Source organism: Populus nigra, chromosome 16 (genome assembly GCF_951802175.1).
Source record: "Populus nigra chromosome 16, ddPopNigr1.1, whole genome shotgun sequence".
Taxonomy (NCBI): Eukaryota; Viridiplantae; Streptophyta; class Magnoliopsida; order Malpighiales; family Salicaceae; genus Populus; species Populus nigra.
Window position 1 is genome coordinate 5,338,339 of NC_084867.1, and position 17,427 is coordinate 5,355,765.

The 17,427-nt window shown below is 33.2% G+C and overlaps 1 pseudogene; it reads right to left on the minus strand.

Annotated features, from left to right (window-relative positions):
• Positions 1-3,727: 3,727 nt before the first annotated feature.
• LOC133676036 (uncharacterized) overlaps positions 3,728-17,427 on the minus strand; it is a 39,617-nt pseudogene continuing 25,917 nt past the window's right edge.

Below are 17,427 nucleotides of genomic sequence, written 5' to 3' on the forward strand. Positions count from 1 at the left end.
TGAATTTCCTTCATCAATAGGGCTCTCACCAATCTACAAAATATTATCAAATTTCAATCTTTGTATTTTTAAACCTCCATAACCAAATTCTAGCCACTTTCAGGGCGTTCTGGCATCCCTTTCTCACTGCTATTATTTTTTTTTGTTTTTAGTTCAAATATTTTTTTGATTTTTTAAAAGAGAAAAAATGAATTTAGGGAATAACCCAAAAATGAGTTATGACAGTTGCCCCCCTCTTTACAATGCTTACGATAGAAAATCTCATAAGAGATTTTAGATAGTAAGCTTTGTAAAAAAAAAGGAAAAGATAACAGACTCACCATATCAAGAAATGATGAATTGTTTTGAAAATATTTGAAGTGAGGGCTAGAAAGTGCACTTAGCGGAAAAACAAGAATGTTTTTTTTTTGTGTGAAATTCAAAGATTTTTAAAATGATCAAATTGTCATGCTATCCAAATGAAAAATGTGAAATGGTCTCATTGTAATGGGTAACCTATCCAGATAAAAAAAATGGAGAATGGTCTCATTGTAATGGGTGACTTACCTAAAGAAAAAAAAGGAAAGAGTGGTCTCATTGTAATGGGTGACCTACCCAGAAAAAAAAAACATGGAGAATGGTCTCATTGTAATGGGTGACCTACCTAGATGGAAGAATGGTCTCATTGTAATGAGTGACCTACCTAAATAAAAAAACATGGAGAATGGTCTCATTATAATGGGTGACCTACTTAAAAAAAAATGATGGTCTCATTGTAATGGGTGACCTACCCAAAAGGAAAAAAGGAAAGAGTGGTCTCATTGTAATGGGTGATCTACCTAGGTGAAAGAATGGTCTCATTGTCATAGGTGACATACCCAAGCAAAAAAACGTGGAGAATGGTCTCATTGTAATGGGTGACCTACCCAAGTGGAAAAAGGAAAGAGTGAGGGCTCAAAAGTGCACTCGAAAGGAGATAGGGTTAGAAAATATACTACCCAAAAGATGGTAGCTCAATGGCGCACTTGAAATGAGGTAGGGTTAGAAAACGCACTACTTGAGAAGTGAGGGCTCAAACATGCACTTGAAAGGAAATGAGGGCACAAAGATGCACTCGAAAAAAGGTAGAGTTAGAAAACGCACTACCCAAGAAATGGTGGCTCAAAGGCGCACTCGAAAGGAGGTAGGGTTAGAAAATGCGCTACCTGAAAGTTGATGGTGAAACACCGATATGACAATGTTGAAAGCAATGCATTATGATCAATATGCATGTATACTTACTTGAGAAATATAGGTCCCCATTTCTTCATGGTGTATTTCTTTTATTAAAAGTTGGAGTGTTGGTAGTAAACTTTGATGGCTTTTTTGCTCTTGCTTACTCGAGTCATATCTTGTGATTTTGACCTTTAAGAAGGACTTGCTATCATCATACTTCTTTGTCCTCCACCCTTTATCTCAAGGGTTTCCAATTTTGCCCAACATTTTTCTTAGAAAGGAAATCATGGAGCCAGCCTTACCAGGTGTTTTTTATGGCCCCCTAGCTTGATCATGCCCCCAAGTGTTTCAATTTGGGTTTTTTTTTGGGGATGAGGCTATGTGAAAGAAGGTTTGGGTTATTTATAAGGAGTTGTTTTCATGCAGAATTTTTAGAATTTCAAAGCTATTCCAATGCATAAATCGTTTTTACATCAATTCAAAGCAAACTCGTTCTGAAGCAATTCAAGTGATTCCTATGGAGAGGTTTATAGAAGTGATGAAAACTTTTTGTTTTGCTTTTGGTGAAAAATATAAAGTGACATTTGGTTGATCAAAAAGGTTTAAGATTTAATTTGAGGGTTACATAAAACCGGTCTTCAAAGCATTCATTTTATTTGCATGAATAATAAAGCTTGTTTCGCATGGGAAAGCATTACCTAACGATCCAAATTGCTTGCCTTTGATAAAAAAAAAAGGGGGGGGCTTGATAAGGCACATAACATAGACTTAGGCTATTGGTTATGAAGAATAGGATATTTGCAGGCTCAGAAGGTATTTAAGGGATCTCAAGACTAAGGATTATTTGTGCTTGTTTCCTGACCTTTTGTCTTTAGAATGTCTTTCCAAAATTGTTTATCATGCCCTTGGGCTTAAGCTCTTTCTCTTTATTTTTGATTTTTTTTTCACTTGGTTTTGAGCATCATTGTATTGGTTCTTTTTTATGCTTAAAATTTTTGGATCCTTTGGATGCCCCTTAGCTTTGTTTGGACATCTTTGATGATTGAGAATTTTCTTTTATGCCTCCAGTGTTGCTTGGGCACTTTCAATAGTTAAAGGCTTTTTCTATGTTTCTCGCACTTTCCCCTAGTGTGGGGTGTGATCCTAGCCAAGATTATTTTCAAAAATGTTACTAGGCTTAACAAAAGACTACAAATGATATATTTTAGCCTCATGAAAGGATTGTCAAAGATGGCCTTTAGATAACTAATGTAATCATGTTAACAATTTATAATCATCAGAACGTTCTTTGTGTGTGGTTTTCAGTTGAGTAATAAAAAGAGTTTATACTATACTTGTTTGAAATACCATTAGTGGATCCTTTAATATTAACAATTATTTTATCCTTGTTTAATCCTTATATCAATATCACATCTCAAAGCTCTCTTCAACTCCTTTTCTGTTATTATCTATTTCTTTATTTGTAGTTTATACAGTTAACCTCCCTATGGTTCGACCCCGGTCTTGCCAGGTTATTTATTACTTCGACACTCCTACACTTGGGAAAAGACATCAACTCTTCGCCGGGGAGGTAACTTCTTGTATAATTTATAATATTTATTTTATTTTCTCTTTTCACTTTTCTTTTATCTAACTTTTGTTTGTTTTGTTTTGTTTTTTTTTCTTTTTTTTCTTTTCTTCCTTTTATTCTCTTCCTACACGTGCATGAGAGTTTAGTCACGTATATTAAGTGGTAGATTTTGTAGGGTATCCTTATCATTTTCAGAAAACATGGCTGAAGAGGATAATCGGTCGCTTCATAATGAGAATAATAAGAATAATCGTGTTAGAACACTTAGAGACCACATGAATCCAACAAGAACAAGTGCACCCTCATATATAGTTTTCCCTCCTGATCAATCTCACTTTAATTTTAAGTTAAACATTATTCAACTTTTACCTACTTTTCATGGCTTAAATCTAGAAAATTCATACTTACATTTGAGAGAATTTGAAGTTTGTAACACTTATAATGACTTAAATTGTAGCATAAACACCATCAGATTAAAGCTTTTTCCTTTTTCATTAAAAGATAAAGCTAAAACATGGCTACAAAATCTTAGGTTCATGCTTGGGATGAAATGCAACAACAATTTTTAAAGAAGTTTTTTTCGTCTCACAGAACAAACTTTTTCAAAAGACAAATCACCACTTTCACTCAAAAACCAGGATAAATATTTTACCAATGTTGGGATAGGTATCAAGACTTGCTTAATACTTACCCTCATCATGGTTTTGAAACATGGAGATTGGTTTCGCATTTTTATGAAGGGTGAACACCTAAAGATAGACAAATAGTGGAATTGATGTGCAATGGAACTTTTGAAAATAAAAACCCTAATAAAGCAATGGAGTACCTAGACTTGCTAGCTGAAAATGCTCAAAATTGGGACACTACAGGCACTTATGAGGCACCAAGTAAAACTCAACCTCATATATCTAGTGGAGTGACACGATCAAAGAGTTGATGTCTTATCCTAAGTGTAGGAGTGTCAAAGTAATAAATAACCCGACAAGACCGAGGTCGAACCATAGAGAGGTGAATTATATAAATTACAAACAATAAAATGATATTGATGTTGAAGAGAACTTTGAGATGTAATAATGATGAAAAGATTAAACAAGGATAAAACAATTGTCAAGGTTAGGGGATCCACTAATGGTATTTCAAATAAATATAATATAAACTCTTTTTATTACTCAATTGGAAACCACACACAAAAGAGGTTCCAATTGGATGATTTATCGTTATTAGCTCATATAAATTATTAACATGATCATATTAATCATCTTATCTAAGTAACACCATACTTATAAATATCATCAGGCATTTATGTTGCTAGCTTATGTTAACAACAAATCAAGTTCCTATCATAATAACGATGCCGGCCGAAGACTATGAAGGATCAAGCATTTGATGTACCAAGTGTTATACAACACAAATCTAGACTAACCATTTAACAAGCAAGGTATTAAGAATTAGTAAGATAAAAAGATAAAACATGTTAATAACAATCTTTCTTGGATATAAATATTAAAGTCCATGTTTAGTTTATATTATACCTATTCTAACACCACTAGTGAAACCTTTTCACCTTAACATAATTAACTTAGCTAAATATAATGAAAAAAAAAATATTATAAAAACATAAACATGATATAAGTTAACTAAGTATACGAAAGGAAATGAAAAAGCATAAACAAGAGATTAATATAGCATGAAAGAAAACTTGAACATTACAAAAGGAGAAAGCAAAAAGATGATTTTGATCTGAAAAATAATATAACTAAATACATGGCAAATGCCTCCTTTTATAGGCTAAAATTTATAACTATTGATTGGTTGACAAATTATTTAGTTGGTGGCCAATCATTGATTTGGTGGCTGGTTTTTGACATTGTTGGCTATTGGTTATTGACATTATTGGCTGGTTATTGACATTGTTGGCTGGCCAAAATATCATTGCTAACATCACAATTTGAGCCCTTTGTTCCATGAAAGATGTGGACAATTGTCTTAGCTTTTCATGGAAACAAACTCTCATTAAATTTATATATTTGCTTCATACTTCTTAAACAACATATTAATAAACCTTCTTTTTTGCTCAATAAATCAAAACATAGTTAGGGAGCTTTTCATGGAAGAAAACAAAATTTTGTTCCAATGTTTAAGGTTAACTTCCTTGGGTTGAGATTATTATCTTTTTTTTATAAAAAAAAGCAAGAATTTATAACACAATGTATCTTGAACCCATGTAACGAGCTTTCAGCTAATGATTCCCAGTCTAGTTGGTCTTAGGGCATCAGGTGTTGAGACACCCCTACGAACTTGGTAACTTGGGTTACAGATACTAAAATGTAGATGGTGCAATGTTTGATTCCCTTAAGCTTTTCTCCTCAACCCATGTAACAAGCACTGGGCCAATAACTCCCAAGTTAGTTGACTTTAGGGTACTAGGTGTTAAAACACCCCTTCGGGCTTAACTACTTAAGTCAAGGAGCCTACGAAACCAAACTTATCTACTTTTTTTTATTTATTCAATTTGTTATTATTTTTTTTGTTTTTTTTTGTGCATATTATATACTATCCCTTTCTCTTAGTTGTTACCTTTAACAAAAGAACATGAATAATGTAATAATCCAATGTGCAACCCACAATCATATGTTAAAGTGTGTGTGAAAATGAAGGTTTAGGAATACTTGTTAAATGAGTATATAAGCAGAATCAAGTGATAACAATGTGAGAGTTTGTAAACCTGAATATTTCAAGAAGTATTCTGATAAACCTTGTTAAGAATGTTTACTAAGATGCGTCTCAAGAGTCATTAAAATTCTTCCTTTACTCTGTCATCCTAGTAACAACAATTTTGCAAATGGTTTTAATAATAGAAAACATAATCATATGTTAATTTTTTTTTTAATATCAAGCACTACCCTCTCCCCCCAACCAAAACGAGACATTGTCCTTAATGTTCTAAAGTAGAAAGATAGAGTATAGAAGACATCACCTAAAACAATAACTACTGACAAACCTGAAACACACTTAAACAAATATAAGAAAGAACATAAATATTATGCTATTAATAAAACCAAAAGACACAAGTTTTCACAAACTAAGGCTCAAATCCAATCTAAGCTTTTTACGGCGTTCTGTGATTGACCAATTGAGTTGACTCATAGAGGAATCAACTACAGGGATGAAAGATTGAAGTTCATCAGTCAATTGCTCAGCAGCAGCAGCAGAGATAAGGATTTGTCGCACTGAAAATGTTAGAAATTGTTGTTCCACAACATGATCAAGAAAAGATAGTAAAGTATTATAAAAATCATTAACATTTAGCAAACCTATAGGTTTTTGGAGAATGTTCAGTTGAGCCCAAGAGGAAATATGAAATATCTCTTCTAAAGTGCTTAGACCACCTGGTAAAGCAATGAAGGCGTCAGCATGGTGAAACATTACAGACAATCATTCAGACATTGTGGAGACCTGTAGTTCCTCTCCGACTATTTTTCCAATGATGTCCCCTTCGGCTAAAGCTTTGGGGACAAAACTTGACTACCTCCTAAAAATGCAGCTATTGACATACCCCCTATTAACCCAAGGCTGCCTCCCTCATACACTAAATGAATCTTTCACTCAGCTAGTACCCAAACAAGATGATTTGTTGATTCTAAAAACTCCTTTTCTTTCCCAAGACTGGATCCACCAAAAACATAAATATTTTTTATTTGAGAAACAGAGGAACCTGCCATTTCTACACACTTCTATATCTGTTGAATGTATGGGTTGAGAAGAAATGAAGGGAAGGAAGAGAAGATTTTATAGATGAGAAATTGAAAATGCAATCATACCACCTATATGTAAGTTAGCTGGAGTCTCACTTTCTCCTTTTCTTTTCTTTTTCTTTTTCTTTTTTTTTGTAAAACATGTGTATGTACAAGCAGTTGTGATTGTGACTCATATCTTCCCTTGGTTTTACGTCCAAGAACATCTTAAACGCCCTCTATGGGTTGCGGATAGGCTTCCCATCTAGTTTTCTTAAAAACTGCTAAACATGGTCTTTTTTAGTCAGATTCCCAAGACTAAGTCGATCATGTTCTTTATGAAAATAAGGTCATAAATCATGAATTGTATGATGCACATCTCCACTAGGACGCGTCTCAAGAGTTAATAGAAGATTATCTAAAGACTCCTTACTTAGCCCATCCTTAATGAATTGTATTTTATCTTCACGGTTTATAGATACCATTTCTAAAGAACGACATTTTGCATTACAAGTCCATCTGGCACATCGGTGATAGACTTTCAGTTGTTTTGCACGACGTTTCTTTGCAAAAATGCTTTTACCTGTCCCAGGCATGTATGAAATAAAAGTAATGGAAGACTCACCTGATAATCGGACCTTGCTAAAATCATCCAGTGAATATCTTCAAGAATTCCATGGTTTATTAACAACCTCAATCTTTCACACCTAGCACGGTAAATTTTTGTAATCGCATTCTGAGGCAGAGCGGGAAAGTATTTTTTTAATTTTTCAAGAGTGGTGTCCATTTTTCAAAAGAGAAGTGGAGAAGAGATGCAAAGAAACGAGAAGGAACAAGGAATTGAACAAATATATACACAAATATCAGTTATCATGGGAAACTGAAAGAACCGACTTAAGAGACACGGAGTATCGTTATCCGTCATTTGACCGGAGTTCGAGAAAGACTAGCAAAACAAGAGTCACCAAAAAGAAACACAAGAACAATGTGAGAAAAACAAAATAATCAACCTTTATATACAAGATCATTCAAACCAATGGATTCAATTTCACTAGGAAAATTATCAAAGTAAGATTTCAAACGATGTCCATTTACCTTAAAAACATTGTCATTCTTTGGATTCTCAATATCAAAGGCCCCATAAGGATACACATGTTTCACAATAAATGGACCGCTCCATCTTGATCTTAGCATTTCAGGAAATAAATGGAGTCGAGAATTATAAAGCAAAACTTTTTGACCAACATTAAATATTTTTCTCAAGATTCTCTTGTCATGAAACTCTTTGATTCTTGCCTTATGAATTTTTGAATTCTCATATACATCATTTCTTATTTCCTTAAGCTCATTTATTTGCAACTTACACAGCTGGCTAGCATCATCCAGGTTTGAATTGAAAGCTTTAATAGCCCAATAAGCTTTATGTTCAAGTTCCACAAGCAAATAACAAGGTTTTCCATAAACCAACCTATAAGGTGACATACCTAATGATGTTTTAAAAGCAGTGCGATAAGCCCAAAGTGCATCATTAAGTCTTAAAGACCAGTCCTTCCGATTAGGGTTCATTTTTTTTTTCAAGATTTGTTTTATCTCTTTATTAGCAAGTTCTACTTGTCCATTTGTCTAGGGGTGATAAGGGGTGGCAACTTTGTGTGTGATTCCATATTTCTTCATTAAAGACTCAAATGGCTTGTTACAGAAATGTGTTCCATCATCACTTATCATGGCCCAAGGGATTCCAAATCGACTCAAAATATTTTCTTTCAAAAACTTGATCTCTATTTTATGATCATTGTTACGACTTGGAATTGCCTCGATCCATTTTGAAACATAGTCTACTATGACTAATATGTACAAAAAACCAAATGATGGAGGAAATGGACCCATAAAATCTATACCCTAACAGTCAAAGATTTCAATGACTAGTATTTGAAGGCATCATGTGACATTTTGAAATAGATCCTAACTTTTGACAATTTTGACAAGTTTTGCAGAATGCATGCGTGTCTTTGAACATGGTGGGCCAATAAAATCCACATTGTAAGATTTTTACAGTTGTCTTTCTTGATGAGAAATGACCCCTACAGGCCTCAGAATGACAAAATTTAATGACACTACTTACCTCATTGTCGAGAATGCATCTTCAAAATATTTGATCAGGATAATATTTAAATAAGTAAAGGTCATCCCAATAAAAGTTCTTCACTTCGTTCAAGAACTTTCTTTTGTCTCGGGTACTCTAATGAGCTGGCAAATGTCCTGCAACAAGAAAATTAACAATATTAGCAAACCAAGGCATAGTAGAGACAAAAAGTAAAGATTCATCAAGAAAATAGTCATTGATTGGTGTGATGTCAGATCTCAAATCAGTTGTCAATCTTGATAAATAATCCGTGACAACATTTTCGATGCCTTTCTTATCCTTGATTGTGATATCGAATTCTTGAAATAACAAAATCCACCGCACCAATCTAGCCTTAGAATCTTTCTTAGAAAGAAGATATTTCAACGCTGCATGATCGCTAAAAACAACAATAGGTGAGCCAACAAGATAAGATTTAAATTTTTCACATGCAAACACTACTGTAAGTAATTCCTTTTCAGTGGTAGTGTAATTCATTTGAGCACTATTTAAAGTTTTACTTGCATAGTAAATCACATAGGGTTTCTTGTCTTTTCTTTGTCCTAAAACATCACCCACGACATAATCACTAGCATCACACATTATTTCAAAAGATAATGACCAATCAGGAGGTTGAATGACGAGAGCAGAAGTAAGCAAGTTTTTAAGTTTAACAAAGGCTTTTTCACAATGTTTAGTCCATTAAAAAACATTATCCTTTGTTAGAAGGTTACACAATGGCTTAGATATTACACTAAAATCTTTGATGAACCTTCTATAAAAACCTGCATGTCCTAAGAATGATCTAACATTTTTAACATATTTTAATGTTAGCAAGTTGACAATTAACTTGATTTTAGATTTGTCAACCTCAATTCCTATTGATGAAACAATGTGACCAAGTATAATGCCATTTGTTACCATAAAATGATATTTTTCCCAATTCAACACAAGATTCTTCTCTTCACACCTGTTCAAAACCTTTTCCAAGTTATTTAAACAATCATCAAATGAATCACCAAAAATAGAAAAATCATCCATAAAAATCTCAAGAAAATGTTCAACCATATCATTGAATATGTTAAGCATGCATCTTTGAAATGTGGCTGGTGCATTACATAATCCAAACGGCATCCTTCGGTATGCAAATATACCAAATGGATATGTGAAAGTAGTTTTCTCTTGATCTTCAAATGCAATTTCAATTTGGTTGTAACCTGAATAACCATCTAGAAAACAATAAAATTCATGACCTGTAATTCTTTCTAGAATTTGATCCATGAAAGGTAAAGGAAAATGATCTTTTCTAGTCATTGAATTAAATTTCTTATAGTCAATGCACATTCGCCAACCAGTAATAGTCCTAGTTGGAATTAACTCATTCTTCTCATTTGTTATCACAGTAACTCTAGACTTTTTAGTTACAACTTGGGTAGGACTTACCCATTTGCTGTCAGAAATAGGATAAATGATTCCATTATCTAGAAGCTTAATGAATTCATTCCTCACTACTTCTTTCATATTAGGATTAAGCCTTCATTGCATTTTTCTAGAGGGTTTAGCATTTTCCTCCAAATAAATCCTGGTGTGCAAATTAAAGGACTAATTCTTTTTATATCAGCTATGGTCCATCCTAATGCATTTTTGTGCATTTTCAGAGTCTTTAATAACTTACTTTCTTGATGAACATTAAGTTTGGAAGAAATTATTACCGGAAAAATTTTATTTTCTCCAAAAAATGAGTATTTGAGATTAAATGGTAACGACTTCAAATCAGGTTTTGGTGGTTGAACACTTGAAGGTATGGACTCAATTGATCGTGGTGGCAATTCCAACTATTTGCCTTTGATTCTTCTTGAAAATAAACCATTTGTAAATCTTCAGATTCATTAAACTCAGTTTCACTGGAAGAATTTTCAAATTGAACATAAATTATTTTTTCAATAAAATCTACTTCTTGTAAATCATTATCATCTCCAGGTTGCTTGCAAATGTTAAAAACATTCATCTCCAATGTCATATTTCCAAAAGATAACTTCATCACTTCATTCCTACAATTAATCAATGCATTAGAAGTTGCAAGAAATAGACGTCTTAAAATAACAGGAATTAAATTGCATGCTTCAACAGGTTGTGTATCCAACATAATAAAATCCAAATGAAATATGAATTTATCAACTTGTACTAACACATCTTCAACTATTCCTCTAGGCACTTTTACAGATCTATCAACAAGTAAAAGAGTTACAGAAGTAGGTTTTAACTCACCTAGATTGAGACTTTGAAAAACCGAATATGGAAGTAAATTCACACTAGCTCCAAGATCAAGTAAAGCTCTATCAATTTTATGTTCTCCAATAAAGCAAGAAATTGTAGGACAACCAGAGTCTTTATATTTCAAAGCATTATCGTTCTGAAGAATGGCACTTCCTTGTTCGGCTAAAAAGACTTTCTTTTTCACATTCAGTTTTCTCTTCACAGTGCACAGATCTTTCAAAAATTTAGCATAAGACGGTACCTGTTTAGTAGCATCTAACAAAGGTATATTGATCCTTACCTGTTTGAAAGTTTCAAAGATTTCAGAATTGTGATTGACTTTCCTTTGTTTGGTCATGGCATGAGGAAATGAAAGTGCTGGTGGGGAATCAGTCTCCTCCTTGCAATGTTCAGGTTCAACCCTTTCCTTACCCTCAGAGACTAACTCATCTTCTTTCTCACAAGGTTCAAGAACGGGTTTTTCAATAACCTTACCACTGCGGAGAGTAGTGACTGATTTGACTTAATCCATATGTTTGCTTCCAGAACCACTTGCACTTGAATTGTATTGCCCTGTGGGATTTTGCTGGGGTTGAGATGAAAACTTACGTTTCTCCTGAAAACTAAGAGCAGATGTGAACTTTGCAAGATTATCTTTTAGATCTGCCATGGTTTGAGCATTTTGAGTGTTGATTGTCTCTTGCTTTTCAATGAATGCATGTAGTGTTTCCTTAAGATTTCTTCTAGAAGGGGGAACATAATGAGGTACATATTCATGAAAATTTTGAAAATTATAGTGTACTTGAAATGGTGGCTGTGAAGTTTGTGCATTATTATTACCACTCTCCCAATTGAAATATGGGTGATTTCTCCAACCAGGGTTGTACGTTTCCGAGTATGGGTTATGACTTGGCCTTTGGAAGCTATTTAAAGCATTGGCTTGTTCATGGAGACATTCCTTAAAAGAAGATAAAGTTGGACAATCATTGGTTGAGTGTTCATTAGTTTCACAAATTTGACACACAATTTCTTGAACAGATTTTATTTGAACACTCTTTTTTAATTCTAGTGTCTCAACTTTTCTAGCTAAAGATGCAAATTTAGCTTGGAGGTCATGATCTTCCCTAAGGTTGTACATGCCTCCATTAGATGTATGAGGTTGTGTTTTACCTAGTGCCTCACACGTACTTGTGGTGTCCCAAGTTTGAGCATTTTCAACTAGCAAGTCTAGGTACTCCATTGCTTCATCAGGGTCTTTATCTTTAAAAGTTCCATTGCACATCAATTCCACCGTTTGCCTATCTTTAGGTGTTAACCCTTCATAAAATTGTGAGACCAATCTCCAAGTTTCAAAACCATGATGAGGACAGGTATTAAGCAAGTCTTTATATCTATCCTAACACTTATAAAATGTTTCTCCTGGTTTTGAGTGAAAGTGGTGATTTGTCTTTTGAAAGAATTTGTTCTGTGAGACGAAAAAAACTTCTTTTAAAAATTGTTGTTGCATTTCATCCCAAGCACGAATGGATCCTAACCTAATATTTTGTAGCCATTTTTTAGCTTTATCTTTTAATGAAAAAGGAAAAAGCTTTAATCTGATGGTGTTTATGCTACAATTTAAGTCATTATAGGTGTTACAAACTTCTTCAAATTCTCTTAAATGCAAGTATGTATTTTCTAATTCTAAGCCATGAAAAGTGGGTAAAAGTTGAATAATACCTGGCTTAAAATTAAAACGAGATGCATCAGGAGGAAAAACTATACATGATGGTGCATTTGTTCTTGTTGGATTCATGTGATCTTTAAGTGTTCTCACACGATTATTCTCATTATTCTCATTATGAATTGATTGGTTATCTTCTTTGACCATGTTTTCTAAAGAAAATAAGGATTTCCTAGAAAGTCTACCACTTAATGTACATGTCCAAACTCTTATGCAAGTGCAAAAGAAAAGAAAAGAAAGAAAAAGAAATTAGAAAAACAAATAAAAGTAAAAAAAAAGAAAATAACAGAAATATATAATTTATACAATACTTACCTCCCCGACAACGACGCCAAAAACTTGACACGATCAAATAGTTGATGCCTTATCCCAAGTGTAGGAGTATCAAAGTAATAAATAACCCGGCAAGACCGGGGTCGAACCACATGGAGGTAAATTATATAAATTACAAACAATAAAATGATTTGATGTTGAAGAGAACATTGAGATGTAATAATGATGAAAAGATTAAACAAGGATAAAACAATTGTCAAGGTTAGAGGATCCACTAATGGTATTTCAAATAAATATAATATAAACTCTTTTTATTACTCAATTGGAAACTACACATAAAGGAGGTTCCAATCGGATGATTTATCCTTATTAGCTCATTATAAATGATTAACATGATCATATTAATCATCTTATCTAAGTAACACCATACTTATAAATATCATCAGGCATTCATGTTGCTAGCTTATGTTAACAACAAATCAAGTTCCTATCATATTAACGATGTCGGCCGAAGACTATGAAGGATCAAGCATTTGATGTACCAAGTGTTATACAACACAAATCTAGACTAACCATTTAACAAGCAAGGTATTATGAATTAGTAAGATAAAAAGATAAAACATGTTAATAACAATCTTTCTTGGATATAAACATTAAAGTCCATGTTGAGTTTATATTATACTTATTCTAACACCACTAATGAAACTTTTTCACCTTGACATAATTAACTTAGCTAAACATAATGAAGAAGAAAAACATAAATAAACAATAGAAGAACATAAACATGATATAAGTTAACTAAGTATATGAAAGGAAATGAAAAAACATAAACAAGAGATTAATATAGCATGAAAGAAAACTTAAACATTACAAAGAGAGAAAGCAAGAAGATGATTTTGATATAAAAAATAATATGACTACATACATGGAAAATGCCTTCTTTTATAGGCTAAAATTTGAAACTATTGATTGGTTGACAAACTATTTAGCTGGTGGCCAACCATTGATTTGGTGGCTGATTTTTGACATTGTTGGCTAGTTATTGACATTGTTGGCTGGCTAAAATATCATTGCTAACATCAGAATTTGAGCCCTTTGTTCCATGAAAGATATGAGCAATTGTCTTAGATTTCCAACAAAAAAAAAATCAGAGCTCATTTGGACTTCTAGAACTCAAGATATGAACTGAAAACCTAACAGTGTCTAAGCTGTATGACAAATTCTGACTTTTCCGTTGTTGCTAAGATTTGAACTTGAAAACAACAGAATTGAGTCTTGGATTCCCATTAAAGTTTTAGGTCTATGTCTTAGCTTTCCATCCATATAAAGTAGACCTAAATTCGAGTTCTACAAATCCAGTTATGATCCAATAATCGAATGGTGTTCTAGTTTGGAATTGTACCAGCATCTCTTCTCTTAGCGTAGTTCTCTTTTTGTCTCTTCACTTTCAATAGTTAATCACATCAATCAATCCATTGAGTTGTGAGATATATATCCATTCAAAATAAGCATTTACCATAAATTAAAGATATATTATATTATCAGACTTATTATAAAACATGCTTTAGTTAGAGAATTTAATGATACTTTAATGTAATATGATGATATAAAGTCTTAATAAAAATGCACTTTTAAGTACTAATCACGGAGGAATGTACAACCTTAGGGAAGATCATGACCTCCAAGCCAAGTTTGCATCTTTAGCTAGAAAATTTGAAGCACTAGAATTGAAAAAAAGTGGTCAATTAAAATCTGTTCAAGAAATTGTATGTCAAATCTGTTCAAGAAATTGTATGTCAAATCCGTGAAACCAATGAAAACTCAACAAATGATTGTCCAACTTTGTCTTTTTTTAGAGAATGCCTCCATGAACAAGCCCATGCTTTAAAAAGTTTCCAAAGGCCCAATCATAACCTATACTCGCAAACATACAACCTTGGTTGGAGAAATCACCCAAATTTCAATTGGAAGAGCGATAACAATAATGCATAAACTTTACAGCCACCGTTTCAAGCACATCATAATTTCCAAAATTCTTATGGATATGCACCTCCTTATGCTCCACCTCCTAGAAGAAATCTTGAGGAAACATTGCATGCATTCATTCATTGAAAAGCAGGAGACAATCAACACTCAAAATGCTCAAACCATGGCAGATCTAAAAGATGCTCTTGCAAAATTCACATATGCTCTTAGTTTTCAAGAGAAAGGAAAGTTTTCATCTCAACCACAGCAAAACTCAAAAGGGCAATACAATGCAAATGCAAGTAGTTCCAAAAGCCAACATATGGGTCAAGTCAAATCAGTCATCACTCTTCGCAGTGGTAAAGTTATTGAAAAACCCATTTTTGAACCTTGTGTGAAAGATGATGAGTTAATCTCTGAGGGTAAGGAAGGGGTTGAATCTGAACATTGCAAAGAAAAGACTGATTCCCTACCAGCACTTCCATTTCCTCATGCTATGACCAAACAAAGGAAAGTCATTCATAACTCTAAAATCTTTGAAACTTTCAAGCAAGTAAGGATCAATATACCTTTGTTGGATGCTATTAAACAGGTACCTTCTTATGCTAATTTTTTGAAAAACTTGTGCACTGTGAAGAGAAAACTGAATGTGAAAAGAAAGCCTTTTTAGCTGAACAAGTAAGTGTTATTCTTCAAAATAATAATGCTTTAAAATATAAAGACCCTAGTTGTCCTATAATTTCATGCTTTATTGGAGAACATAAAATTGAAAAAGCTTTACTTAATCTTGGAGCTAGTGTGAATTTACTTCCATATTCAGTCTTTCAGAGTCTTAATTTAGGTAAGTTAAAACCAACTTCTGTAACTCTCTTACTTGCTGATAGATCTGTAAAAGTGCCTAGAGGAATAGTTGAAGATGTGTTAATACAAGTCAATAAATTCATTTATCTTGTGGATTTTATTGTCTTGGATACACAACCTGTTGACGCATGTAATTCATTTCCTGTTATTTTAGGATGTCCATTTCTTGCGACTTCTAATGCATTGATTAATTATAGGAATGGACTAATGAAGTTGTCATTTGAAAACATGACGTTGGAGATGAATATTTTCAACATTTGCAAGCAACCTGGAGATGATAATGATTTACAAGAAGTAGATCTTATTGAAGAATTAGTTTATGATCAATTTGAATCTACCTTGAGTAAAACTAAGTTTGATGAATTTGAAGAATAGCAAATGATTTATTCTCAGGAAGAAATCACGAATGAAAAAGGCATCGAAAATGTTGATGCGAATCTTTTGTCTAGAGTGACAATATATTCGACATCCGACATCACACCAATCGATGATTACTTTCCTGATGAATCCTTACTTTCTCTTAGATCAATGCCTTGGTTTACTAATTTTATCAATTTTCTTTCTTCAGGAGATTTGCCAGCTCATTTGAGTACCCAAGACAAAAGAAAGTTTTTAAACAAAGTGAAGAACTTTTATTGGGATGACCCTTGCTTATTCAAATATTTTCCTGATCAAATATTTCAAAGATGCATTTCGGACAATGAGGTAACTAGTGTCATTAAAATTTGTCATTCTGAGGCATGTGGGAGCCATTTTTCATCAAAGAAGACAACTGGAAAAATCTTACAATGTGGATTTTATTGGCCCACCATGTTCAAGGACACACATGCATTCTGCAAAACTTGTGAAAATTGTCAAAAAATTGATACTGGTAAAAAAGTTTTGCTTTATAATTCTCGACTCCATTTATTTCCTGGAAAGCTAAGATCAAGATGAAGCGGTCCATTTATTGTGAAACATATGTATCCTTATGGGGCCTTTGATATTGAGAATTCAAATAATGGTAATGTTTTTAAGGTAAATGGACATTGTTTGAAAGTTTACTTTGATAATTTTTCAGTTGAAAACGACTCCATTGAATTAGGTGATCCTATATATAAAGATTGATTATTTCTATTTATTTTTTTTCTCACATTGTTTTTGTGTATCTTTTTGGTGTGACTCTTGTTTTGCTAGTCTCTCTCACCCCAGTCAAATGGCGGATAACGGTACTCCGTGACTCTTATGTCAATTCTTGTAGTTTCCCATGACAACTGATATATATGTATATATTTGTGCAATTCTTTGCTCTTTCTCCTATCTTTGCATCTCTTCTCCAATTCTCATTTGAAAATGGACACCACTCTTGAAAAATTGAAAGAGTATTTCCCCGCTTTGCCTCCAAATGCGATTGCAAAAATTTACCGTGCTAGGTGTGTAAGATTGAGGTTGTTAATAAATCATGGAATTCCTGAAGATATTCACTGGCTAATTAAAGCAAAGGTCCGATTATCAGGTGAGTCCTCCAATTTTTTCATTTCATACATGCCTGGAACAGGTAAAAGCACTTTTGCAAAGAAATGTTGTGCAAAACGACTGAAAGTCTATCACAGATGTGCCAGATGGACTTGTAATGCAACATGTCGTTCTTTAGGAATGGTATCTATAAACAGTGAAGATAAATACAATTCATTAAGGATGACCTAAGTAAAGGGTCTTTAGATAATCTTCTATTAACTCTTGAGACTCA